The sequence below is a fragment of the Macaca nemestrina genome, chromosome 3 (assembly GCF_043159975.1).
Source record: "Macaca nemestrina isolate mMacNem1 chromosome 3, mMacNem.hap1, whole genome shotgun sequence".
NCBI lineage: Eukaryota > Metazoa > Chordata > Mammalia > Primates > Cercopithecidae > Macaca > Macaca nemestrina.
Genome location: NC_092127.1, coordinates 35696382 through 35723965, shown reverse-complemented (window position 1 = coordinate 35723965; position 27584 = coordinate 35696382). Strand labels below are relative to the sequence as shown.

The window sequence follows — 27584 nt, the reverse complement described above, 5'->3', positions numbered from 1 at the left end:
AACCTGTACAGCCTGCAGACCTGTGAGCCAATTAAACTTCTTTTCTTTATAAATTGCCCAGTCTCAGGTAGCAGTGTGAGAACAGACTAATACAGAAAATTGGTACCAGAGAAATTGGGCATTGCTGTAAAGAAATCTGAAAATGTGAAAGTGACTTTGGAACTGGGTAATGGGCAGAGTTTGGAACAATCTGGAGGGTTCAGAAGAAGACAGGAAGATGTGAGAAAGTTTGGAACTTCCTAGAGACTTGTTGAATGGTTGTGACCAAAATGCTGATAGTGATAGGGACAGTGAAGTCCAGGCTGCGGTGGTCTCAGATAGAGATGAGATACTGATTGGGAAATGGAGTAAAGGTCACTCTTACTATGCTTTAGCAAGAAAAAACAAAAAACAAAACAAAACAAAACAAAAAACAAAAACAACTGGCAGCATTGTGCCTTGTTCTAGAGATCTGAGGAACTTTTACCCTGAGAGAGATGATTTATGGTATCTGGTGGAAGAAATTTCTAAGCAGCAAAGGGTTCCAATGTGGCCTTGCTGCTTTGAAAAGCCTGTAATCATATGCATATGCCAAAAAATGACCTAAATTGGAACTTATATTTAAAAAGAAAACAGACCATAAAAGTTTGGAAAATTTGCAGCCTGGCCATGTGGTAGAAAAGAATAACCCATTTTCTGGGGAGGAATTCAAGACAGCTGCTGAAATTTGCATAAGTAAAGAAGAGCTGAATATTAATAGCCAAGACAATGGGGAAATTTTCTGGAAGGGATTTCAGAGAGCTTTGCAGCAGCCTTTCCCATCACAGGCCCAGAGGCCTAGGAGGAAAGAATGGTTTTGTGGGCTGGGCCCAGGGCCCTGCTGCCTGGCGCAACCTTGGGATACTGCTCCCTGCATCCCAGCTCTTCCAGCTCCAGCTTTGGCTAAAGTGTCCCAGATACATCTCAGGCCACTTCTCCAGAGGGGACAAGCTGGAAGCTGCCAAGGCTTCCACATGGTGTTAAGCCTGTGGGTGCACAGAGGGCAAGAGGTGAGTTTTGGGAGCCTCCGCTATGATTTCAGAAGATGTATGGAAATGCCTGTATGTCCAAGCAGAAGTGTGCTGCAGAGGCAGAGCCCTCATGAAGAACCTCTACTAGGGCAGTGCAGGGGGGAAATGTGGGGCTGAAGCCCCCACACAGAGTCCCTACTGGGGCACCACCCAGTGGAGCTGTGAGAAGAGGATCACTGTCATCCAGAACCCAGAATAGTAGATCCACCAACAGCTTGCAGTGTGTGCCTGGTAAAGCTGCAGGCACTCAATGCCAGCCCATGAAAACAGCCATGGGGACTGTACCTTGCAGAGCCACAGGGGCAGAGCTACTTGAAGCCTTGGAAAACTCACACTTTGTATCAGTATGATCTGGATGTGAGCCATGAGTCAAAGGAGATTTTTTTGGAGCTTTAAGATTTAATTACTACCCTACTGGATTTCAGAATTGCATGGGGCCTGAGGCCCCTTTGTTTTGGCCGATTTCTCCCTTTTAAAGGGACTATTTACCCAATGCATATACCATCACTGTATCTTGGAAGCAACTAACTTGTTTTTGATTTTACAGGCTCGTAGGTGGGAGGAAGCAGGTGGGAGGTAATTGAATCATGAGGTCAGGTCTTTTCTGTGCTGTTCTCATGATAGTGAATAAGTCTCACAAGATCTGACGGTTTTAAAAATGGGAGTCTCCCTGCACAAGCTCTCTTCTTTTGTTTGCCACCATGTGAGATGTGCCTTTCACCTTCTGCTATGATTGTGATGCCTTCCCAGTCACATGGCACTGTAAGTCAATTAAATCTCTTTCTTTTGTAAACTGCACAGACTCAGGCATATCTTTTATTAGCAGGGTAAAAACGGACTAATACAGTAAATTCCTTGAGGCCTCCCCGTAAGCCAAAGCTTGTACAACCCACAGAACTGTGAGCCAATTAAGCCTCTTTGCTTTATAAATTAACGAAACCTAGTTAGTTTTTTTATGGCAATGCAAGAATGGACTCATACAACTCATAAACACACCAACTTCTCTCCAGCCTCATTCACCCATGGCAGTTATGTCATAATTATTTGTTAAATTAGCACTCAATATTTACATTATTAGGTTGATGTAAATATTGCTCACAGCTCACCATGACTACAATTCTTTCTTGTACCAGCTCTGTGTTTTTTCTTGGAGTTTAAATTATCTTTCTCTAAATAAATCTGTCTAGTATTATGCACCTATACTAATTAGTTTCCACATTTTCTAGGAGAAGATGGTTTTAGAAATTGATTCCACTTCTTTCCTTGGTGATATTTCCTCTGGAGTATTTCATTTTCCTGTTATAATCTGAACTGGGGGAATTTCCAGGCCAGCTGCATAGGTGCAGATCTTAGTATTCCCATGATTGTTAGATGTCTCTTTACAGCTCTTCTGAGACTATATTTCTCATTTTCTACATGCCTCTGTTTACTGTCTTATTTTTGTGAAGCCATGTATCAGTAGTTTTCTGACATAGGGTTACATGGGAGGTAATATTTCTGAGATCTTGGCCATCAGAAAATATTTTTATTGTACATTTATACTTGATTTTGCTGCTGATAGAATTTTAGATTAAAATGTTTTAAAAAGTTAGAATATTGCTAGCATTGCTCCAGCATCTTCTTCATTTCAGAGTGCTTTTGAAAAGTTCAGTGTCTTATTGATTCCTGACCCTTGGTATATGCCTGGTTTTTCTGTCTGAAATTTCTTAGGATTTCTTTTTATTCCTAATATTTAGAAATTTCACAGTGGTTTGCTTTGGTGTGGTTTGTTTTTCATTTATTGTTCTGAGCACTTGGTAGGCCATTTCAATTTGGAAACTCATGGCCTTTAGTTCTGGGAAAGTTCTCTATATTATCGGATTTTTACTTCCATCTGTTTACTTGGTGTTCTTTCTGGAATGCCCATTGGAGGCCAGACCATCCGAATCAATCCTCTATTTTAAAAAACCTTTTCTCTCCTATTTTCCATTGTGTTATTTTTTGGTCCCATTTCCTTTAAGATTTTCTCAACTTTACCCTCTGTTTAGTCTGTTTAAGATTTTTGTCTTCATATTTTTTATTCCAACAATTCTTTCTTATGCTCAGAAAGTTCCTTCCTTTTCTTTCTAAAATAATATGCTATTCTTATCATCCCTCAACAAGAAGGCAATATTTTCTTTTGTCTCTGAGAATTTTAGATTGAGGTTTAAGTTTCCTTCTATCTCTTCATGGTCTCTGTTTCATCCAAGTTTCTTTTTGGTTAATTTTGGTCTTTGTATTTCACGTATCTGATGATCATTGCTGACTGTGCTGATACAGGAGTAAGGTAGGGTTCAAATCAGGGATGTACCTAGCATATTTGATATCTGGAACAGATCAATTTGTGCACGTGTGTGAATACATTTATTTATTATAATACATATATGTGTTTATATATGTACATATATCACAAAATTATTGTCAGTAATGATAAAATCTATTATTTTTTGGTTAGTTCTTTAGTTGAAAAATAATTAATAGAAAGGAGAATAAATTTCTGTTTTAAAGATTTTATTCAAATTAAGTGAAATATTTTACGTATAAAATAAATTTTGCAATTGCTAAACAAAAGTATTATTCTTCACAGTTCTCTGTGTCACTGCTTTAATTTGTAAACATAAATAAAAACTCCAAGTGATTATGTAGAATGACAAACTTAAGTAATTCAAGGACTCTTTTTGTTCACAATTACTTGGTGGTGGTGTTTATTTTTTAATCTACTGCTTAAACACAGGAATATGTAGTGCCACAGGGATTGGAGACATGGACTGAGCTAAATCAAAGTGGAAGAATTTGGCCCTTTGAACTTACTCTGAAAGGGACCATATACAGCTGAGTTTGTGTTAGTTGGAAATTGACTGAATAATGGGGAGTTTTCTGAATGAACTTTCAGGTAGAACACTAAAATGTGCCACGTTGAAGTTTACATTTATGTTGCTAATACTCAATTATAGTCACAGCACTTGCAAAACTTAGATCCAGAAAAGATTTTTTTTTTGGAGGAGTACTCTCTCACTGAAGTTGAGCCATGTTACTCAGAACTGCCACACAGAGTAATAATAAAAAGCAAACCAACTTTTAATCAATATAATTATTGGTTTTAAATTATCTATAAACAATTCTTCATTGCTCACACCCTAGGCTTATAGCTCCCATCCTGCCCTTGCTGTGCAACAAGGGTCAGTCACCTGGATTTTTCACTTGGTGTTTCACAGATGTCATTTCTTTAGGCCTTTTCTCTAGGGTCTGATTTTCTGGGGAGTATATGGCTGCCAGCATTTTGGGAGCTGCATGAAGGAACAAGGCTAGGTAGTTATGTTCAACATGTAGAGTCTTACTTATGCCTCTCTTTTCAGTAGGTGGCTTCCGTCCCACAGTCTGCTCAGTCAACCGTTGCTCAGTCGTTCTGTTTTAGTTTTTTTCATAAAGTAAACCTTCCATCTGCTTCTAAGATTAGGGATTGAGGGCTACCTGGAAGCACAGGTGGAGTGGGATCTAAGTGCTCCCTAAATGGACTTTCAACCACTTTCTTCTGCTTTTCTTCCCAGTCTTCAACTCTGCTTTTAGAGATACAGGTGCATCCATTCCTGGCCATACCTAGAATTTTGTGTACCAAATCTGAATTTTTGTTTGCTTGGCATTCTCCTCTGTTGTCATTTGAAATCTTAACTTTTCTACTCTGCTAGGTTATTTTGGTTTTGTTGTTGTTGTTGTTGTTTGTATTTTGAGACAGGGTCTTGCTGTTGCCCAAGTTGGAGTGTAGTGGTATAATCTCAGCTCACTGAAGCCTTGACATCCTGGGCTCAAGCGATGCTCCCACCTCAGCCTCCTGAATGGCTGAGACTAGAGGCTTGTGCCACCTCACTTAGCTAATTTCTGTATTTTTTGTAGAGATGGGGTTTTGCCATGTTTCCCAGGCTGCTTTTGAACTCCTGGACTCAAGCAATCCTCCTGCCTTGGCCTCCAAAAGTGCTAGGATTACAGGTGTGAGCCACTGTGCCCGGCCTAGGTTAGTTTTAATCAATTGATTTCCATCTTCTGCAGTTTGGTTGGCATCTCTTTGATCTCTTTTTCTTTTTAGGTTGATATTACCTAACATTTTTCATGGCATTTTGAGATGGAGCAAAGACAAATGTATTATTTCATCTATTTTATGTAATTGGAAGTCTCTTAGAGAGTAATTCTATTTATTATTTTTATGTAAAAGTAGACATTGGCATTTTAGGGAACAAAAGTAAAATTTAAGGTTTAAACTAATGTTTTGATAAAAGCAAAATTTCAGAGATACTTTAAAGTTGAGTTGTGCCACTTCTTCTACCATCAGACCCCCAAGAGAATAAATTTACTCTGCTATTAGGGGTACTCTGGTACACATATTTGAGAATCCGCTATGAGGCAAATAAATTTAGATAAATGCTTTTGGATACAGGTTATCACTGAGAAGGAATCAGCATGTCAGAAAAATCCCTCCTCTAGTTAATTTAACCAGAAACAGTCAAGCTTTACAAAATCATGTTTTCCACCAAACATCCCATAAGACTTGAGGGTCATAATACAAAATGATCAGAGTAATTAAAAGAGGGAAATAGCCATCCAGCTAAACTCCTATGAGCCCTGGTTCATATGAGAATCCTCACCCAGTTTATAGCTCACAGTTAAAAGCTAGCTCAACTAGGGGGACTCTGGAGAAACTTATTTGCTTTTCTTGTCCTATAAGGTTGGACCCTAAAAGGTGTTTTATTTCATGCTATTTGCTTATTTTAATTGATAATAGCCAATGTTGGGAAGCACCTGGAAACTGGAACTCTAATAGCTGCTATTGGAAGTTTTATTGGAAACAGTTCTTGGTTGCAAACAACATAATTCACTGTAACTACTGCAAGCAAAAAGAAAAAAATATTTTATTGAAGGATACTAAGTATCTTGCAAATTATGTCTCTAGGACAATGTGAAAAGCTTATGAAATGTGCGGGGGAAGAAACAAGGAAACATTTATCTATCAGCTCCTAGTTCCCATAGTGAAGGTTTGACTATGGAGTGTTAACTATCTTGCACTACAGGATTGCATGTAGGTGAGGGCAGAATGGATTCCTGTGGTTCTCAGGAAAGCTTTAGGTAGGGGAGACCTAAAGGAAAGTCTGTGCTAATTGCTTTTAAAGGAAGAGTTTATGATTGAAGGTTGGGAATGAAATATATAGAGCTTTGGGGAAGTTGCAAATAAGACTGATATTGAGAGGGAAAATAATGGAGAGGGAGGGCTTTAAGAAATATTATTGTGGGTTATAAATGGATTTTCCTTTGACATCCTTTAAGAAATTCAAGAAAATATTGGAATTACTTTTAATTACTTACAGTTCTAGGACTGTATTTACTTGAATGCTATAACTTGTAGAGACTGGACCACATGGAGCTCTAGTTTATAAACAGTTGTTAAAAGTACAAAGTACTCTTCAGTTAGTGAGAACGAGGTTCTTCAGTAAGAATACACCCATTGTCAGCCTCAGTGGATTTCTGATATGAATTTTCTAACAGCTCTCAAACACCTGAATTGTATCACAAGCAGGACAACTTAAAAATGGTCTCTGGAGATTTGACTCAGGCTGTATTATTTGAAAATGAGCTACATTGAAAGTCATTTAATCAGCCTTTAAGCAATTGGATGCTTATGCTTATTCTATTTTTTTCCCCTTCTAACAATTCAGGAGCCATCCAGAAGACACTGGATTCTTTGGGAAAGATCACCAAAAAAAGAAGGAAGATGTAAACATTTAGAAGAAAAATCTAGAGAATTTAAAAGTCGTCTAATGACATCTAGAAGCCTAGACCTCCATAAAAGCTTACTTTCATCTTAGATCACCCAGATCATTTCAAAGAACTTGCAAGGAAGAGAACACATAGACTCAGTGACTCAGGGGTGTGGAATCTCCCTTTCTCTTGAGAGCACTAAGGGTTATGTGCATACATAACAATGAAGGGAAAACTAGGGACCCAGACTGACTTGTGGTATCAGGAAGATATCCAAGGTCAGAGGAGGCAAGTCTGGAAAAATCAGGAAGGAATTAAAGGTCACAGCAGATAATGATCTGAGCCCAGAAAAATCAGATCAAACTGGAGTGACTGGAAGGCTCTGAAAAGTTAAAACAGAACACATCTGGGCTTCAAGAGGTTGTATAATTCCAGGATGTGGCATTGCCAGGAGAAATGATTCTAAGTTGGAAGTTTTAGAGAAATACCTTATTTACCACTTACTCGCTATATGACCTTGGACAAATCATTGAATCTCTATGCGCCCCTTCCTTTCATTATAAAGTGAGAATAGTAAGGCTTATCTTCTTGTAAGGATTAATATATGCAAAATGTCTGGAATAGATCTTGATTGATAGGTGCTCAAAAATTATATGATTATTTCTAAGACTGAAGCTCTTTCACATCAGGAAACCTTGTTCCTCTCTCTATGTGCTTCTACTGTAACCTAATATGCTCTCAGTGCTGCTTCAGAGAAAGGATAAAGCTACTACTACCTCCCCTCCCCCCACCTCCTACCTTCACACTCTTCACATGCCTCGACTCGTCTCTGCTAACTCAAAACATTTAGAGACAGATGATGGCATCTGTACATATGTGGCTCGGCTTGAAATTTCTTACTGACCTTGACTGTAAGAGTGACCAGGATAGGGAAGAACCTCAAAATCATATCATATGAGGATTGAATTCACAGTGGAGAAAAACGGGGAAATTTCAAGCCATGTGGAACAGAAATGATAAAAATCAAGGACTATATGATAGCCGTCATAAAATATTTGGTTCAATTTAGGTCTATTCTGGGGAAATAGTGATGTCTTTACCTCTGGGTGGCCACTTCTGGGGGATTTGAAAAGAGAGTTCTCACGTGAGAAAGAGTGAGACTCCAAGAACCTCCAAGGTCTCTTCACTTGAGAGTCTATGGTTTTAGGAGCACAGCTGGCCCACATGGTGTGTGTGGCATGGGCAAAGGTGCTGAGTTCTTAGGAAGCAGCTCTGGGCATGGTCCAACCTTCAGGCATGAGCCATGCCACAAAATTTGCTCTTGGCATGCAGGGTTGTGGCCTTAGAATCCTTCTTACCATAATTTTCTCGGCGCTGTCTTAATGCATTTCCTTTCCATTCTTCTTTGTCACCAGTTGGCAATTACACGCTACAGAAAATGTACACAGAAGGGGTTTGTTTTGGTTACCATGTAGCAGGGTGGGAGGGAGCTTCGGCTGGTGGCTGATTCTTTGGGGTGACTGGGCATGGGTTATGGGAATGGAGGATGATGTCCCTCATCGGTTCCCAGAGAGTTGCCTCACCAACTCACTGGAGCCTGTGAATAGTGTTTAAATCAATGGTCAAAGTGAAGAGGTCAGCTTAGTCCTCATTACTCCCCAGGACTAATTGACCTCTTCTGAAAAGGTACATTCTTGATTTGGTGAGACTCTTCCTCATCCAGAAAGGCCAGTGAAGCAAAAATATCTAATGTGAAAGGGTGGGGGCGAGGGGTCAAGGGTGGCATTGAAGGGAGAGAAAGGTGCAGAGCATTCACTAAATCATTTCCACCAGAACAGAGGGGAACAAAGGCATCACCATCCTGAGAGTGTTTGTGAAGGACTCATACAGACCCAGCACTGCGCAGAGTCTGATGACCTTTTCCTGCCCTGGAGATTCTCAATTTTGTCATTTTGATGAATCTCTAAGTTGTGTTCACTGTGAGTATCTCTGATAGCAAGTAAGCAATTTAACATAAAAGGTCCTTTGAAAGAAATGCATAAAAATTGAGTCAGGCTCAATGCTGCTCCAAAGCATGCCATTTATTTTCAATTGTTCCCCCCATCCATCTCAGCTATTAAGAAAGAGAGAAGGGAGAAAATAAAATGAAATTAAAAGAAGCAAGACACAAAAATGAAGTTTGATTTCTTTCTGAATCCTCTGTTGGTGATACAAAGCTCAGATATTTATGCTACCATCCCCCAAGAGCCAAAACATTCATTCAGTGTGTGGGAATCAAATCTCAGAGAAGTCATGTTGAATATTCAATTTGATGCCTCCCGTGAGAGTGTATATTTAACAATACAGAGCACCATAAGAACATCAGTTCCAAATAAAAAGTATAATGTTGCCATCCACTGACAACTTTGCTCTTTTTTCAGTGTGATGGTAGTAATACCAAAGAAGCATTGAGAATCCATTAGTCTGCAATTTGATGGAAGTTCTACCCACAGGCTGTCCAGGAAACCTTACCTTTACAATTTGTTTCTAGGTCTTTCTCTCCCTTTCTTTAGTGAGGACTTTGGTTTCTAAGAGTTTTTGAGAAGTAAAATTGGCACTGTTTAGGTGTACTGGCTATTTAGATAGTCACTAGCTATGCGTGGTTATTTAAATTTAAATTTACATATTTAAATAAAATTAAAACTTAGTTTCTTAGTCATACTAGTCACCATTCAAGTGCTCAGTAGCTGCATGTGGAGTGGCTACCTTATTGAAAGTTACAGGCCGGGCGCGGTGGCTCAAGCCTGTAATCCCAGCACTTTGGGAGGCCGAGACGGGCGGATCACGAGGTCAGGAGATCGAGACCATCCTGGCTAACACGGTGAAACCCCGTCTCTACTAAAAAATACAAAAAACTGCCTGGGCGACAGAGCAAGACTCTGTCTCAAAAAAAAAAAAAAAAGACAGTTACAGATATAGAGCATTTCCATTTTCATAGAAAGTTCTATTGGACAGTACTGATCTGTAGCCTTGTTTATAGAAAGTGGGTCTTTGAAATGTAGTTCCTTACCATAGGAGAAGCATGTTGTCATCTAAATCCCTAAAGTGGAAATCTAATGAGCATATTGACACTTCGTTTTACTTTCCTTTTTAGAGAGAGGTCATCAATGAATAAGGATGGCTTCTCCCATAATCTTTAGTTAATGGTAACCAAGGACACAAGCAACAACAACAAAAATCCCTCACCATTGGATAAATGGCATGGCCTTTCTGCTACTTAGAAGAAAAGACCCCCATGGCTGTGCCATTTTATTTCCTTGGCTCTTTAAAAAATTATTTTAAAAGGTTTATTTTTATTTGACACACAATAATTGTACATATTTTTGAGGCATAATGTGACACTTCAATACATGGATACACTAAGTAATGATCAAATCAGGGAAATTAGCATTTCTATCACCTCAAACATTTATCAGTTCTTTGTAGTAAGGAATATTCAAATTCCTGTCTTCTCACTATTTTGAAATATACAATACATTATTATTAACTATAGTCACCACACTGTGCATTAAAATACCAGAACTTATTTCTTCTATCATGTTGCATGAATGATGGGAGAAATCACTTATTGTAAATGGGAGGATTTCATTCTTTTTTATGACTGAATAGTATTTCATTATATATACACACACACACCCCTTCAACACAGCACACGACATTTTCTTTCTTTTTTTTTTTTTTTTTTTTTTTTTTTAGACAGGGTCTCACTCTGTTGCCCAGGCTGGAGTGCAGTGGCACCATCATGGCTCACTGTAGCCTCAACTTCCTGGGCACAGGTGATTCTCTCACTTTAGCCTCCCAAATAGTTGGGACTACAGACATGGGTTACCATACCCAGCTAATTTTTTGTACTTTTAGTAGAGATGGGATTTCACCATGTTGCCAAGGCTTGTCTCAAACTCCTGGGCTTAATGAATCCACTTGCCTCAGCTTCCCACAGTGCTAGAATTACAGTCATGAACCACTGTGCCTGGGCTATACCGCATTTTCTTTATTCATTCATCCACTGATGAACACTTAGGTTGATTCCATATCTTGATTATTGTGAACAGTGTTGCGATAAACACAGGAGTGCAGATAGCTCTTCAAGATACTGATTTCATTTTCTTTGGACATATACCTAGTAGTGAGATTGCTGGATCATGATCATGTGATAGTTCTATTTTTAATTTTTGGGGGAACCTCCTACTGTTTTCCATAATGTCTGTACTAATTTCTAATTTACATTATCAAAAATAGTTCCTTTTCTCCACATCTTTGCCAACACTTGTTATTTCTCAACTTTTTTGATAATAGCCATTCAAACTAGAGTGAAGTGTTAGCTCATGGTTTTGATTTGCATGTCCCTGATGATTAGTGATGTTGAGCATTTTTTCATACACTTGTTGACAGTTTTATGTCTTTTTCTGAGAAATGTTTATTCAGGTCTTTTGCCCATTTTTTAATTGAGTTATTTATTATTCTGCTATTGAGTTGTTTGAGCTCCTTATATGTTTTAGATATTGGTCCCTTATTGGATGTACACTTTGCAAATATGTTTTTGCATGTCATAGGGTATCTCTTCACTCTGTTGATTGTTTCTCTTGCTGTGCAGAAGCTTTTCAGTTTTATGCAATTCCATTTGTCTATTATTGCTTTTGCTGGCTGTGCTTTTGACGTCTTATTCAAAAAATCATTGCTTAGACCAATGTCATGGAGATTTTTGCTTATTTTTTCTTCTATTAGTTTCATAGTATTGGGTCTTACACTTAAGTCTTTAATCCATCTTGAGTTTGTTTTTGTATATGGTGAGAACTAATAGTCTAATTTTATTCTTCTGTATGTGGATATCCAGTTTTCCCAAGCCCATTTATTAAAGAGACTGTCCTTTCCTTATTGTGTGCTCTTGGCACCTCTGTTGAAAATCAATTGGCTGTACATGCATGGTTTTATTTCTGAGGTCTCTTTTCTGTTCCATTGGTCTATGTGTCTGTTTTTATAGCAGTACCATGTTGTTTTGGTTATTATAGGTTTTGTAGTACAATTTGAAGTCAGGTTGTGTGATGTCATGAGCATTGTTTTTCTTTTCTTTTTTTTGATGCAAGACTGCTATGGTTATTTGGAGTCTTTTTTTGGTTCCGTGCAAACTTTATGATTGTTTTTTCTATTTCTATGAAAAATGTCATTGGTATTTTGATAGGGGGTGGCATTGAATCTGCAGATTGCTTTGGGTAATACGGACATTATGACAATATTTATTCTTCTATCCATGAACATGGACTATCTTTCCATTTATTTGTGTCTTTTTCAACGTATTCAATCAATGTTTTATAGTTTTCAGTGTTGCAGTCTGTCATCTCCTTAGTCAATTTTATTACAAGGTGCTTTATTTTTTGTAGTTGCCGTAAATGGGATTGTTTCCTTGACTTCTTTTTTTTTTTTTCCAGAAAATGTGCCATTACTGTATAGAAATGCTATTGATTTTTGTATGTCGATTTTGTATATTGCTACTTTGCTAAATTTATTTTTTGGTCTCTCAGTTTTTTGGTGGAGTTTTTAGGGTTTTCCACATATAGCATCACACTGTTCACAAAGAGAGACAATATAACTTTTTCCTTTCTAATTTGGATGTCTTTTGTTTCTTTCTCTTGTATGATTCCTCTTGCTAGGACTCTTCTAGTACTATCTTGAGTATAAGTGGGGAGAGTGGGAATCCTTGTCTTGGTCCAGTTCTTAAGGGAAAAGCTTTCAACTTTTTCCCATTCATTATGATGTTAGCTGTTGGTTTGTCATATAAAGCCTCTATTGTGTTGAGGTACATTCCTTCTAGAACTAATTTGTTGAGAGTTTTTAATTACAAAAGGATGTTGAATTTGTCATATGTTTTTCTGTATCTACAGAAATGACCACATGGGTTTTGTTCTTTATTCTGTTGATGTGATGCATCGTATTTATTGATATGTGTATGTTGGACCATCCTCTCGTCCCTGTTAATCCTACTTGATCATGGAATACCTTTTTTTTTTTGAGATGGAGTCTTGCTCTGTTGCCCAGGCTGGAGTGCAGTGTCATGTTCTTGGCTCACTGTAAACTCCGTCTCCCAGGTTCAAGCGATTCTCCTGCCTCAGCCTCCCGAGTAGCTGGGATTAGAAGCATACAACACCATGCCTGGCTATTTTTTTATTTTTTATTTTTTGGTAGAGGTGGGGTTTTGCTGTGTTGGCCAGGCTGTTCTAAAACCACTGACCTCAGGTGAGTCACCTGCCTTGACTTCCCAAAGTGCTGGGATTACAGGCATGAGCCACCGTGCCTGGATCCCCCCAGTCCCCCACTTTTTTTAAAGAGTGAAAGTTTTATTGCACTCTTAGCAGCACTGGTAATTAGCATTTATTTTCAATCTTTGTCAATCTGATCAAGGAGGGGTCTCTTTCTGTAATTTAATTAGATAAAGTTGAATCTCTGCTCACATATTCACAGGAATAAATTTACTACCTTAAGGACTTGTAATTCTTTGTCTTTTAATTAAGAAGTAAGATCGCATTTAGTTCTTTTTTTCAGAAGACATATAGCTTTATTTTTATTAATGTTTTATTTTTAATTTGCTTTCAGAGTTTTTTTTCCATAGGTTATTGGAGTACAGGTGGTATTTGGTTACACGAGTAAATTTTTTAGTGGTGATTTGTGAGAGTTCGGTGCACCCATCACCCAAGCAGTACACACTGTACCCTATTTGTAGTTTTTTATCCCTCAGTCCCTTCCCACCCTTCTCCCCAAGTCCCCAAAGTTCATTGTATTATTTCTATGCCTTTGTGTTCTCATAGCTTAGCTTCCATACATTGCTAAGAACATATGATGTTTGGTTTTCCATTCCTGTGTTACCTCACTTAGAGTAATAGTCTTCAACCTCATTCAGGTGGCTGCAAATGCCGTTAATTCATTCCTTTTTATAGCTGAGTAGTATCCCATTGTGTAGATATATACCACAGTTTCTTTATCCACTCATTGATTGATGGACATTTGAGTTGGTTCCACGATTTTGCAATTGTGAATGGTGCTGCTATAAACATGTGTGTGCAAGTATCTTTTTCGTATAACGACTTCTTTTCCTATGGGTAGATACTCAGTAGTGGGATTGCTGGATCAAATGGTAGTTCTACTTTTAGCTCTTTAAGGAATCTCCACACTGGTTTCTATAGTGGCTGCACTAGTTTACATTCCCACCAGCAGATCAGAAGTGTTCCCTGATCACTGCATCCATGCCAGTGTCTACTGTTTTTTGATTTTTTGATTATGGCCATTCTTGCAGGATTAAGGTAGTATTGCATTGTCATTTTCATTTGCATTTCCCTGATCATTAGTGATGCTGAGGATTTTTTCGTATGTTTGTTGGCTATTTGTATATCTTCTTTTGAGAGTTGCCTATTCATGTCCTTAGCACACTTTTTGATGGGATTGTTTTTTCTTACTGATTTGTTTGAGTCTGCTGTAGATTCTGGATATTAGTCCTCTAGTCAGATTTATAGATTGTGAAGATTTTCTCCCACTCTGTGGGCTGTCTGTTTACTGTTGATTATTTCTTTTGTTGTGCCGAAGCTTTTTAGTTTAATGGTCCTGTCTATTTATCTTTGTTTTGTTGCATTTGCTTTGGGTTCTTGGTCATGAAGTCTTTGCATAAGCCAATGTCTAGAAGGGTTTTTCCAATGTTATCCGCTAGAATTTTTATAGTTTCAGGTCTTAGATTTAGGTCTTTGATCCATCTTGAGTTGATTTTTGTATAGGGTGAGAGATGAGGATCCAGTTTCATTCTTCTACATGTGGTTTGCCAACTATCCCAGCACCATTTTTTGAATAAGGTGTCCTTCCTCCACTTTATATTTTTGTTTGCATTGTCAAAAATCAGTTGACTGTAAGTATTTGGCTTGATTCCTGGGTTGTCTATTCTGTTCCATTCATCTATATGCCTGTTTTAATATCAGTACCATGCTGGTTTGGTGACAATGGGCTTATAGTATAGTTTGAAGTCAGGTAATGTAATACCTCCAGATTTGTTCTTTTTGCTAAGTCTTGCTTTGGTTATGTGGGCTCCTTTTTGTTTCCATATGAATTTTAGGATTTTTTTTCTAATTATCTGAAGAATGGTGGTGGTATTTTGATGGGGATTGCACTGATTTCATAGATTGTTTTTGGCAGTGTGGTCATTTTCGCAATATTGATTCTACCCATCCATGAGCATGGGATGTGTTTGCATTTGTTTGTGTCATCTATAATTTCTTTCAACAGTGTTTTGTAGTTTCCTGGTAGAGGCTTTTTACCTCCGTGGTTAGGTATATTCTTAAGTATTTTATTTTATTTTTTCAGCTATTGTAAAAGAATTGAGTTCTTGATTTGATTCTCAGCTTCGTCACTGTTGGTGCATAGAAGAGCTACTGATTTGTGTAAAGTAATCTTGTATCCTGAAACTTGGATGAATTTTTTTTTTATCAGTTCTAGAAGCTCTATGGAGGAGTTTTTAGGGTTTTTGAGGTAAATGATCATATCATAATCAAACAGTGACAGTTTGACTTCGCCTATACTGATTTGGGTTCCCTTTATTTCTTTCTCTTGTCTGATTGCTCTGGCTAAGACTTCCAGTACTGTGTTGAAGAGAAGTGTGAGAGTGGGCATCCTTGCCTTGCTCCAGTTCTCAGAGGGAATGCTTTCAACTTTTCCCCATTCAGTATTATGTTGGCTGTGGGTTTGTCATATATGGCTTTTATTACATTGAGGTATGTCCCTTGTATGCCAATTTTGCTAAGAGTTTTAATCATAAACGGATGCTGGATTTTGTTGAATGCTTTTTCTGCATCTGTTGAGATGGTCATATGATTTTTGTTTTTAATTCTGTTTATGTGGTATATCACATTTATTGACTTGTATATGTTAAACCATTCCTGCATTCCTGATATGAAACCTACTTGATCATGTGGATGATCTTTTTGATATGTTGTTGGATTTGGTCAGCTAGTATTTTGTTAAGGATTTTAGCATCAATCTTCATCAGGGAAATCATTCTGTAGTTTCCTTTTTTGGTTATGTCGTTTCGTGGTTTTGGTGTTAGGGTAATGATGGCTTTGTAGAATGAATTAGAGAGGGTTCCCTCTTTCTCTATCTTGTGGAATAGTGTCAAAAGGATGTATACCATTTTTTCTTTGAATGTCTGGTAGAATTCTGTTGTGAATCCCTCTGGTCCTGGACTTTTCTTGTTGGTAATTTTAAAATTACCATTTCAATCTCACTACTTGTTATTTGTCTAATTCTTCTTGATGTAAGCTAGGAGGGTTGTATTTTTCAAGGAATTTATCCATCTCTTCTAGATTTTCTAGTTTATGTGCGTAAAGGTGTTCATAGTAGCCTCGAATGATCTTTTATATTTCTGTGGTGTCAGTTGTAATATCTCCCATTTCATTTCTTAATGAGGTTATTTGGGTTTTTTTCTCTCCTTTTCTTGATTAATCTTGCTATTGGTCTATCAATTTTATTTACTTTTCAAAGAACCAGCTTTTTGTTTCATTTATCTTTTGCATTTTTTGTTTGTTTCAAGTTCATTTAGTTCTGCTCTGATCTTCATTACTTCTTTTATTCTGCTAGGTTTGGGTTTGGTTTGTTCTTGTTTCTCCAGTTCCTTGAGGTATGACCTTAGATTGTCTATTTGTCCTCTTTCACACTTTTTGACGAAGGTATTTGATCCTATGAACTTTCCTCTTCGCACTGCTTTTGCTGAATCCTAGAGGTTTTGATAGGTTGTGCCACTATTATCATTCAGTTCAAAGAATTTTTAAATTTCCATCTTGATTTTATTGTTGACCCAGTGATTGTTCAGGAGCAGGTTATGTAATTTACACGTATTTGCATGGTTTTGAGGGTTCCTTTTGGAGTTGATTTTCAATTTTATTCCACTGTGGTCTGAAAGAGTACTTGGTATAATTTTATTTTCTTAATTTTTTTGAGACTTGCTTTGTGGCCTATCATATGGTCTATTTTGGAGACTGTTCCATGTGCTGATGAATAGAATGTATGTTCTGCAATTGTTGGGTAGAATGTCCTATAAATATCTGTTAAGTCCATTTGTTCTAGGATATAGTTTAAGTCCATTTTTTTTTGTTGATTTTCTGTCTTGATGGCCTGTCTAGTGCTGTCAGTGGAGTATTGAAGTCCCCTGCTATTGTTATGTTGCTGTCTATCTCATTTCTTAGGTCTAGTAGTAATTGTTCCAGTGTTAGGCATGTATATATTTAGGATTGTAATATTTTTCTGTTGGACTAGTCATTTTATCATTATATAGTGTCCTTCTTTGTCTTTTTTATAACAGCTATTGCTTTAAAGTTTGTTTTGTCTAATATAAGAATAGCTACCCCTGATCGATTGCTTTTGGTCTCCATTTGCATGGAATATCTTTTTCCACCCCTTCCTTAAGTTTATGTGAGTCCTTATGTGTTAGGTGAATTTCCTGAAGGCAGCAAATATTTGGTTGGTGAGTTCTTATGTATTCTGCAGTTCTATATCTTTTAAGTGGGGCATTTAGGCCATTTACATTCAATGTTAGTATTGAGATGTGAGATACCATTGCATTCATCATGCTATTTGTTGCCTGTGTTACTTGCTTTTTTTGTTTCTGCTTTTTAAACTGTATTTTTGTTTTATAGGTCCTGTGAGATTTATGCTTCAAAGAGGTTCTATTTTGATATATTTCCAGAATTTGTTTCAAGATTTAGAGCTCCTTCTAGCAGTTCTTGTAGTGGTGGCTTGGTAGTGGCAAATTCTCTCAGCATTTGTTTGTCTGAAAAAGAGTGTATCTTTCCTTCATATATGATGCTTAGTTTTGCTTGATACAAAATTCTTGACTGATAATTGTTTTGTTTGAGGAGGCTGAAGATGGGGTCTCAATCCTTTCTAGCTTATAGGGTTTCTCCTGAGAAATCTGGCGTTAATCTGATAGGTTTTCCTTTATAGGTTACCTGGTGCTTTTGTCTCACAGCTCTTAAGATTCTTTCCTTCATCTTAACTTTACATATGTGCCTAGGTGGTGATCTTTTTGCAATGAATTTCCCAGGTGTTCTTTGTGCTTCTTATATTTGGATGGCTAGGTCTGTAGCAAGGCTGGGGAAATTTTCCTCAGTTATTCTCCCAAATATGTTTTCCAAAGTTTTAGATTTCTCTTCTTCCTCAGAAACACCAATTATTCTTAGGTTTGGTCATTTAGCATAATCCTAGACTTCTTGGAGACTTCGTTCATATTTTCTTATTCTTTTTTTTTTTTGGTCTTCGTTGGTTTGAGTTAATTCAGAGATCATGTCTTCGAGCTCTAAATTTCTTTCTTCTCCTTGTTCAATTCTATTGCCAAGACTTTCTAGAGCATTTTGTATTTCTATAAGTGTCTCCAATATTTCCTGAAGTTTTGATTGGTTTTTCTTTATGCTACCTATTTCCTTGAATATTTCTCCCTTCACTTCTTGTATCATTTTTTTGGATTTCCTTGCATTGGGCTTCACCCTCCTCTGGTGCCTCCCTGATTAGCTTAATAACTAACCTCCTGATTTCTTTTTTCAGGTAAATCTGGGTTTTCTTCTTGGTTTGGTTCCAGTGCTGGTTAGCTAGTGAGATTTTTTTGCGGGGTGCTAAAGAGCCTTGTTTTGTCATATTATGAGAGTTGGTTTTCTGGTTCCTTCTTATTTGTGTAGACTCTGTCAGAGGGAAGGTCTAGGGCTGAAGGCTCTTGTCCCACGGGGTGTTCCCTAGATATAGTACTTTCCCCCTTTTCCTATGGATGTGGCTTCCTGTGAACCGAGCTGCAGTGATGGTTATCTCTTTTCTGGGTCTAGCTACCCAGCAAGTCTACCTGGCTCCAGGCTGGTACCGGGGGTCATCTGCACAGAGTCATGTGCTGTGAACCATTTATGGCTCTCTCAGCCATGGATCCCAACACCTGTTCTGGTGGAGGTGGCAGGGGGATGAAATTGACTCTATGAGTGTTCTTAGCTTTGGTGGTTTAATGTTCTATTTTTGTGCTGGTTGGCCTTCTGCTGGGAGACAGTGCTTTCCAGAGAGCATCAGCTGTGGTAGTATGGGGAGGAACTGGCCGTAGGCAGGGCCCTAGAACTCCCAAGATTATATGCCCTTTGTTTTCAGCTACCACGGTGGATAGGGAAAGCTCGTCATGTAGGGGCAGGGCTAGGTGTGTCTGAGCTCAGACTCTCCTTCGGTGGGTCTTGCTGCGGCTGCTGTGGGGTATGGGGTTCCCAAGTCAATGGAGTTGTGTACCTAGGAGGATTATGGCTGCCTCTGCTGAGTCATGCAGGTTGTCAGGGAAGTGGGGAAAAGTGGGCAGTTACAGGCCTTACCCAGCTCCCATGCAATCTGAAGGTCCGGTCTCACTCCCACCATACCCCCCATAAAAGCCCTGAGTCTGTTTCCAGGCAGTGGGTGAGCCAGGCTTGAGAGCTTGCCCCAGGCTACCCACCTCCCACTGCGAAAGAACAGAACTTTGGTTTTTCCCTGACCTGTGGAGTCTGCACACCGGATTCGCTCCCTCCCCCCAACCAAGTTTTGGCAAGGAGGCTTCTCACCTGGTTCAAATTATTACAGAGTTCAGCTGGAGACTTTGTTTTTCCTGTAGCATTTTCCCCCATGCCTCTGACTGTCCTCCTGAAGGGTCCCTGTGGTGCCAGGCAGGAATGGCCTGCTTGGGGACCCAGTGAGCTTTCACGGTCTTTCCTGCTGCTTTCTCTACCCCTGTAGAGGAAGTTCTCTAATTTGACGCAGCTTCAGGTAAGGTTGGAAACTTATCCCGCAAACTAGACCTTTATTTTCCCCAGTGGGCGCCTGTGTTTGGGAGTGGAGGGTCTGCCTTTCCTACTTCCAAAGTTTGGGGCACTCACAGTAGTTGGGACATTTCCAGGGTCCTGCAGGAGCAGTCTACTTCCTTCAGAGGGTCTGTGGGTCCTCTCAGGATTCCTGTTTTGTTCTTGCAGTCATTCTGGAGCTAAAATTCATGATTTGAGCCTCCGCACGCTGCTCTGTCTGTCCAAGTCAGAGCTGCAATCTAGTCCTGCCTCCCATCCGCCATGATGGTCTGTGGGAAACCTTTTTGATGTACCATTGAATTTGGCTTGTTAGGATTTTGTTGAGAATTTTTGCATCTAAGTTTATCAGAAATATTCATTTGTAGTTTTCTTTTGTGTGTGTGTATTTTTGTCAGGTTTGGCATCAAACTTATTCATAGGATAAATTTGGAAGTATTCCATCCTCTTCAATTTTTTGAAATAGTTTAAGAAGAATTGGTATTAGTTCTTCTTTACATGTTTTGTAGAATCCAGCAGTGAAGCTGTCAGGTTCTGGGTGGAACCTTTGATGGAAGACATTTTATAGTATTATTACTAGCTCAATCTCCTTACTAACTATTGATCTTTTCAGATTTTTTATTTCTTCATTATTCAATTTTGGTATATTGTATGTGTATTTATTAGTTTCTTCTAGATTATCGAGTTTGTCGGTATATAATTGTTTATAATAGTCTCATGACTTTTTGCATTTCTGTGGTATCAGCTGTAATGTCTTCTTTTTCATCTTTGATTTTATTGAGTCTTTTCTTTAGCCAGTCTTCTTAGTCTGGCTAAAGGTTTGTCAATTTTATCTTTCCACAAAGCCAACCCTTTGTTTCATTGATCTTTATATTGCTTTTTAAATCTCTATTTCTGCTCTGATTTTTATTAATTTTTCTTTCTACTAATCTTGGGTTGAGTTTGTTCTGGTTCCTTGAGGTACAGTATTAGATTGTTTACTTGAGATCTTTCTTCTTTCTTGATGTAGGTGTTTGTTACTATAAACTTCCCTCTTAGGACTGTTTTTGCCATATCCTATAGTTTTTCATATGATTCATTTCCATTTTAATTCGTCACAAGGAATTTTAAAATTTCTCTTTTAAATTCTTCTTCTACCCATTGGGTATTCAATAGTGCATTGTCTCATTTCCATGCATTTGTAAATTTTCCAAATTTCCTCCTGTCATTGATTTCCAGTTTTATACCATTTTGGTATGATTCAAATCTTCTTTAATTTGTTAAGATTAAGTTTGTGACCTAACATATGATCTATCCTCGAGAAAGTTCCATGGGCAATTGAGAGGAATGTGTGTTCAGTGGCTGTTAGATGGACTGTTCTGTAAATGTCTCTCTCCGTTTCTATTCAACATTGTCCTGGAGGGTCTAGTCAGTGCAACAAGGCAAGAGGAGGAAATAAAAGAAATACAATTTGGAAAGTAAGCAATAAAACTCTTTCAGATGGCATGATTGCTTACATTGAAAATCTCAATCTAGAAAAATGCTATTAGATCCAATAAGTGAATTTAACTGGATTGCAGCATACAAATTCATTATATTAAAATCAACTGTACTTCTGTATACTAGCAAAGAATAATTCAAAATTGAAATAAAAACTTTAAAAACAGCTTGCTAAGTTTCTTATAAGGTTAAATACACTTATCATAAGACTTAGCAATCCTACACCTAGATTTTACCTTTCGCCTCCTTCCTCCACCTGTTTGTGTATTTCTTCAATCTCTGGTGCTAGAGGACTGCGTTCCAGTTTTGCTTAGCATTTCTTAGCTGCATGACTGGACCAGTTTCAAACTCCTGCCTAAAATGAGGAGAACCACAGGACTTACTGTACTGGGGAGTTGTGAGGATTAAATGAGTTACCTCAGGCAAAGGGCCCAGAGAGGATTCTAAATATGGTGTCACCCAATACATGTTAGTTTTATGGTCACTGCCAGCACACATCAGGATACAGATGTTTTGTGAAATTCAGAGACGTTCTCTTCTTAGTATATCTGCTAAAATACAAACTCAAACCTACCATTGAAGTCACCTTTTTTTTCAGCACTATATTATAAAAACGTGCCAGAGGTGGAAAAATTTATCAACCTTCCAAGCCTTTTCATATATATATACACATATATACACACAAATGCTTCAGAATAAGAAAATGTCAACTTTTCGTGGACAACAATATGCAGGCAACAGTCACACCTCTTAAGGAGGTTACCAAGAGCTTCATCACTGCCTGGGCAGATGTGGGCTGTCCCAGAGAAAGGGGGCTCAGCATGAAGTCATGAGCAGTTGACAATCTTTATCAAGTGTGTGTATGTGTGTGTGTGTGTGTGTGTGCGCGCGCGCGTGAGAGAGAGAGAGAGGAATATATTTTTTTTTTTTGGCTAGGTTGCTCTGGATTCTGTCAAAATGACATTCATGCTTCTCATGGACTCCACCAACACTCCAGAAGAGATGAGAGCAAAATGCAATAAAATCAAATCCAGGTCCACATGGCAGCCTTTCCCATAGATGGTTTTGTTTTTCAAGATCATGAAAATGGCACAGGCTAAGAATTCCCAAACCCAGAACCAAAATCTAGCATACTTGATATTAAAAAGCTTGCTGTAAAATGAATTTTAATTTCTTTATCTTCTACTCTTCCTTCTCATCTCTCCTACCTTCCCATCCCTTCCTTTCCTCTTTCTGTTTCCTCTCTTCTTTCTCCTTCTTATTTCCAGGAAAGGAAGGAATTTTGGGGTTTGCTCAATCAGATAGCTGTGAAAGTTCTGCTTTGGTGCTGTTACGATGGTTTGACTGTATTGGAAACCTAATCCCCGAATTCATATGTTGATTGGACATGAGGCCTTCTGGAGGAAATTAGGTTTAGATAAGATCATGAGGGTGGGGGTCCCCAAAATGGGATGGGTGGCTTTATAAGAAGAGGAAGAAAGACCCTAGCTGACCCGCACATTCTTGCTATCACCACGCGATGCCCTCCACTGTGTTATGATGCAGTGAGAAGTCCCTTAAACTTCCCAGCCTCCAGAACCGGAATAAATAATTCTTCTTTAAAAATCACCCAGTCTAAGGTATTCTGTCATAGGAACAGAAAACAGACTGAGATGGCTGTTATTTTAAGAAATAAAGCTGGCATATATTCCCCTCACTCAAAGTACTTCTAAAATGCAGATGCCCACCACCAAAGGGCATTGCATGTAGGTGCATATGCACAAACATAGACATCACCATTGCTAAATAGCAGGTACCATGGAGAACAGAGCAATGAACTATTTCCTCATATGGAAAGAAAATACCTAATAAAACCCAAGTAAAGAGCCCAAAATAGCTCCACTTTATTTTTGAGCACTCTTATGCAGAGCCATTTAGCCAGGGCCGGGAATAATTGGTGCCAGGTGCCTTGTAGAGATGCCAGGTTCATGGATTTCTCACTCTCTTTATGGGAGGATGACTTAATAACACATCTTTGTTTGCTGAATGTTTGAATCTTATTTCTGAGATTATACCCAAAGATGGCACCCCTCCTCTGCATGAGTGAATCACATTGAAAAATAGGAAAAAGAGTCCAGAAATCAATGCTTGTCTCAGCTGAAACATAATTATAAGTCCACTGTGCTTCGAGGGAATACTTTATTATAATGAATATCAGGGCTGGGTGCAGTGACTCATGCCTGTAATCCCAGCACTTTGGGAGGCCGATGTGGGCAGATCATGAGGTCAGGAGTTTGAGACCAGCCTGGCCAATATAGTGAAACCCTGTCTCTACTAAAAATACAAAAAATTAACTGGGTGTGGTGGTGGGTGCCTGTAATTCCAGCTGCTTGGGAGGCTGAGGCAGGAGAATCGCTTGAATCCGGGAGGCAGAGGTCGCAGTGAGCCGAGATTGCGCCATTGCACTCCAGTCTGGTGACAGTGTGAGACTCCACCTCAAAAAAAAAAACAAAAAAACGTGTGTGTGTGTGTGTGTGTGTGTGTGTGTGTGTGTGTGTGTGTATCAGAGCTACATTATTAGTTTGGTGGCTAAGTCATAATTGTAAAACTCTGTTTTCCAATAAATCCTTCCCTTGAACCTAAATATATAAAAGAGAGAAGGTGCAGCGCTGCTCTGGTTATATTGGGGATTGGGGGTCCAAGGCATTGCCCATTTAGCTTCTTCCTTGGCTCCCACTTAAGTCACTACTCCCCCTCCCCACAAGCTCCCCATGGAGCTCCTCTAACAGAGCATGAAGAGTACTGACTGTTATGCTGGTTATTAGTGAATACATAGTACCCATTACTACAGAGGGGGACTGAGGCCTGGAAAATGAAGTGTGATGCCAAACTGTTGGAGTTGGTGCTGCCGCTGGGACCTGCCACCTCCTGTAGAGCACTAAGTGTCGTACTCTGTGACCCTTAGCAAGGCAGCCACTGTTGGGACAGCAGTGCACCCTGCTCCCCAACAGGAAGCAAACATTTAAACTAGTTTGACTTCGAATGTAAAGCCATGGAGTGAAATAATCTACTTAGCAGAGCCCTTCAGGGCGTTCTCCTTTTCCAGTCAATTCAGTATTTTAGGTTTGGAAAACAAAAATATTCTGTAACAGGAGCTCTGGTTTGCTTCACAAGCCTGTGCTAGTAATAGGAGAACTTGGATAGCCAGGCATCCTACTGTCTTGCTTCTCCACACCCCTTCTTCCTCACCTTTGCCAGGTGCCGCCTAGCCTGGTGGAATGGTGGGCAAGTACTGCAAGAACATGCTCCAAGTCACCGGGTGGTGGAGCCTGCCGGTCCCGGCCCCTCTGCAGGAAGCTGGCAAACAGGCATTTCATCTCAGAGACAGGACAGTGAAGTCGACAGATTCGTGTGTGTGTGTGTGTGTGTGTGTGCGCACATGCCCTTGCTTAAATAGCATGATTTTCCTCTCTAATTAAAAAAAAACGAAATTTATAAGGAAAATTTATACCACATGATAAGCATAAAGAAAACGTCACTACATAGATAAGCATTTTTTTGTTTTTTGATTGGGAGTCTCACTCTGTCGCCCAGGCTGAAGTGCAGTGGCATGATCTCAGCTCACTGCAAGCTCCGCCTCCTGGGTTCATGCCATTCTGCCTCAGCCTCCCTAGTAGCTGGAACTACATGTGCCCACCACCACACCTGGCCAATTTTTTGTATTTTTAGTAGGAGACAGGGTTTCACCGTGTCAGCCAGGATGGTCTTGATCTCCTGACCTTGTGATCTGCCCGCCTTGGCCTCCCAAAGTGCTGGGATTACAGGCAAGAAGCATTTTAAAAGACATATCCTTAGATTATTTCTTTCCTTTTCTCCCTCCTCTGTCTTTATTTTTCTCTCTTCCTATTTTTTTGCTATTTCATTTCACCAAAATGAGATCATACTGCTTGTGATCCCCTTTTATTTACTTCATGTATTATGAACACATTTTTGTGATAAATACATAATAATGTATAATTATTATTGGTTTAGAAGTATTCCTTTGTGCTATAACTCATTCAAGTACATTTCTACTTTTTAACATTTGTTTTTTCTGCCTTTATAAATAACCCTTCTGTTACTAGTTTGAGTCATAAATCATTGCATATTTCTCTAGGAGGAATTCCTAGAGGTGGAATTGGTGGATATATAAGAACTGTAGAGATTGTGAATAACCGGAACTATGGAACTGACTCTTCTGTCCTTAAACATTTGCTAATTACTGCACCCGACCAGCCCAACCCATACAGGCAGTTGATGGCAGCTTTGGCAATCGATGCCCTCTCCATTTATCAAAGAGATAAACTGAGTCATCAAATAGGAAATTCATTATTTTAAAGAGTTCATCTAAAATGGGGTCAGAGAGAGAATGTGACAAAGTAGAAAAAGCAGACCCCTCAGAGGAGAAGGGGAAGGGGCAGGGGCGAAATAGAAATTCTCCAACTGCTCAGGCTTCCCTTTATCCATCCTTCCCTCGAAGTCTTGTGCATCCGCCCTGATTCCAGGCCTCCTCAGCAGATGGTGGCCCGGGGAGGTGACAAAGTTCCGGCTAGCGTGATCACAGGATGGATCTCCATTACTTCTTAGCTGATCCATGTTAAACTCAAGTTGACTGTGGTCAGACTTAGTTTTCCACTGAGAATTAATTAACAATTTTTCTGAGCTGTGTTCCCTGGGGCATATTTAGAGTCATACTCAATGGCTAACTTTTTGGGGAGTTGTCAGCTCTACCAGCTTCTTTCCACTTGGACATAGCACATAGCCACAGTAATATGTAGGGAGACTGGTGCATGAGAAGGAGCCAGCATGTAACTCTGAATAGAAGGTCTTTCTATGTACAGGGATTTGGGGAGCAAAGGCCTCCTTTTTCCTCCTCAAGGTTGGGGCGTGTGACGGTTTCAAGAGGTGGGCTCTGTCGGTGTTGGTAGACAGGGCCACCTTAACCTCCCTCAAAGGGGCAGTGGAGCAGGCTAATGAATATCCTCTGTGAGCTTGAGAGGTGCACATGCATTCACTTAAAGCAAGGTGGGACCCTGCCAATTTGTCCGGATTCACTGCCAGCTGGCAGTAAGATTAAATCCTCCCTGAGGAGAACCAGAGAGAGTGGAAGGCCTGGCCTGGGGTTCTGGCCTGACCAGCAAGCAGGAGCTTTCATGTATGGAGAGGCCGTGCTTTAGCATCGATGGGCCGAGATGGGCCCAGTCTCTCGCAATTACCTTCGTGGTTTTCTGCCAGAGGCTGTAATTTTTTTCCAAGGGAAAACTTCCCATTTGTTTTTTGTATTTTTAAAGCTTGTGTGTGCATGTTTGCTCTTTGTGCTAAGGGTACGTGTTCAGCAGAAGGAACTGGCAGGAGCATGAGCTCCCTCTCTCACTTTGCATGCTTGACCCTGAGACCTTGTGTTCTCCTGAAGCCTCTGCCACGCAATTTCTTCCATCTTCTTCCTGTCTGATGATTTCCCCTGGACTATCCCATGGGCATTTTTATGTCAATAGATTGGAATGTTTCTCTTCTCACTGGGAAAAGCTCCTTTGGTCTCAGTGAACTCAGAGGTGGAGAAAGTCATAAGAATCGGGGAGCCTGCCCCAAATCACTTCCTATTATAATTTTCCACAAAGACTGGAGGGGAGGCTTAGAACATCTTCCTGAAGTGTCCAGCAAGAGAGTGAGGCAGACTCCCTTTCTCCTGCCAAAGCCACGTGGAGCCAGACAGAACCACAAGCATACCTGTGGTGCTTGGAGGCCCAAGTAGAAACTTGAATGCTCACGGCTGCATTGGCAGCTTCTACTTGCCTGCCTGGATCACTGTTCCTCATGAGAACCTGGAAAAGCAGGACTATCATGCTTGCTTGACAGACGAAGAAACCAAGCCTCAGGTAGGTAGTCAGTTTCCTGAAGGAACATATTATAGTGGATGGCAGGGTGGATGTGACAGTCAGCCTTGTTTGACTTTGAACTGAGTGGCATTATAAAGATGCACTGGTCACATGGGAGAGCTGACTATCCTGGGGACCCTGAAACATCTAGGCCTAGGCAATCCTTAAGGCAGTTCACACCCAAAGTAGGATAGTTGGTGATCTGATTTTAGGTGGCACCAGGAAACTCCAACACTACCCATGTGAGGTTCCACAATTTAGTGCCATTCTTTGGTTAATGAATTGTCTGCAATTACAATGAAAGTATCTTTGTGTATATAATCATTTAAGCAGTCATTTCCATCTAAGTGTGAATTAACTTGTTGTCTTATTCAGTGTAACAGCTAGCTGAGACTTGATTTTATTTTCCTTCGTGCATTTATTTTTACAATCGGTATGCATTTAATGAGCATCTGAGGATAAGATACTATATAAGTTCAAGGAGGAGTAAGACATGCACTCTGCCGTAAATGGGCTTACAGGTTAAAAGGGAACTGAAATCACCA

At 39.4% G+C, this 27584-nt stretch overlaps 1 long non-coding RNA gene across 5 annotated transcripts in view; it reads left to right on the top strand.

Annotated features, from left to right (window-relative positions):
- Positions 1–27584, top strand: part of LOC105463502 (uncharacterized) — a 287881-nt gene that overhangs the window by 199996 nt on the left and 60301 nt on the right. The window contains exon 1 of one of the 5 annotated variants that reach the window (XR_011620896.1): positions 26626–27039. The exons of the other annotated variants lie outside the window; for them this stretch is intronic. This is a non-coding gene — a long non-coding RNA (uncharacterized lncRNA). Of the gene's footprint in view, positions 1–26625; positions 27040–27584 lie in introns of those variants that run through there. 5 annotated transcript variants of the gene reach the window in all.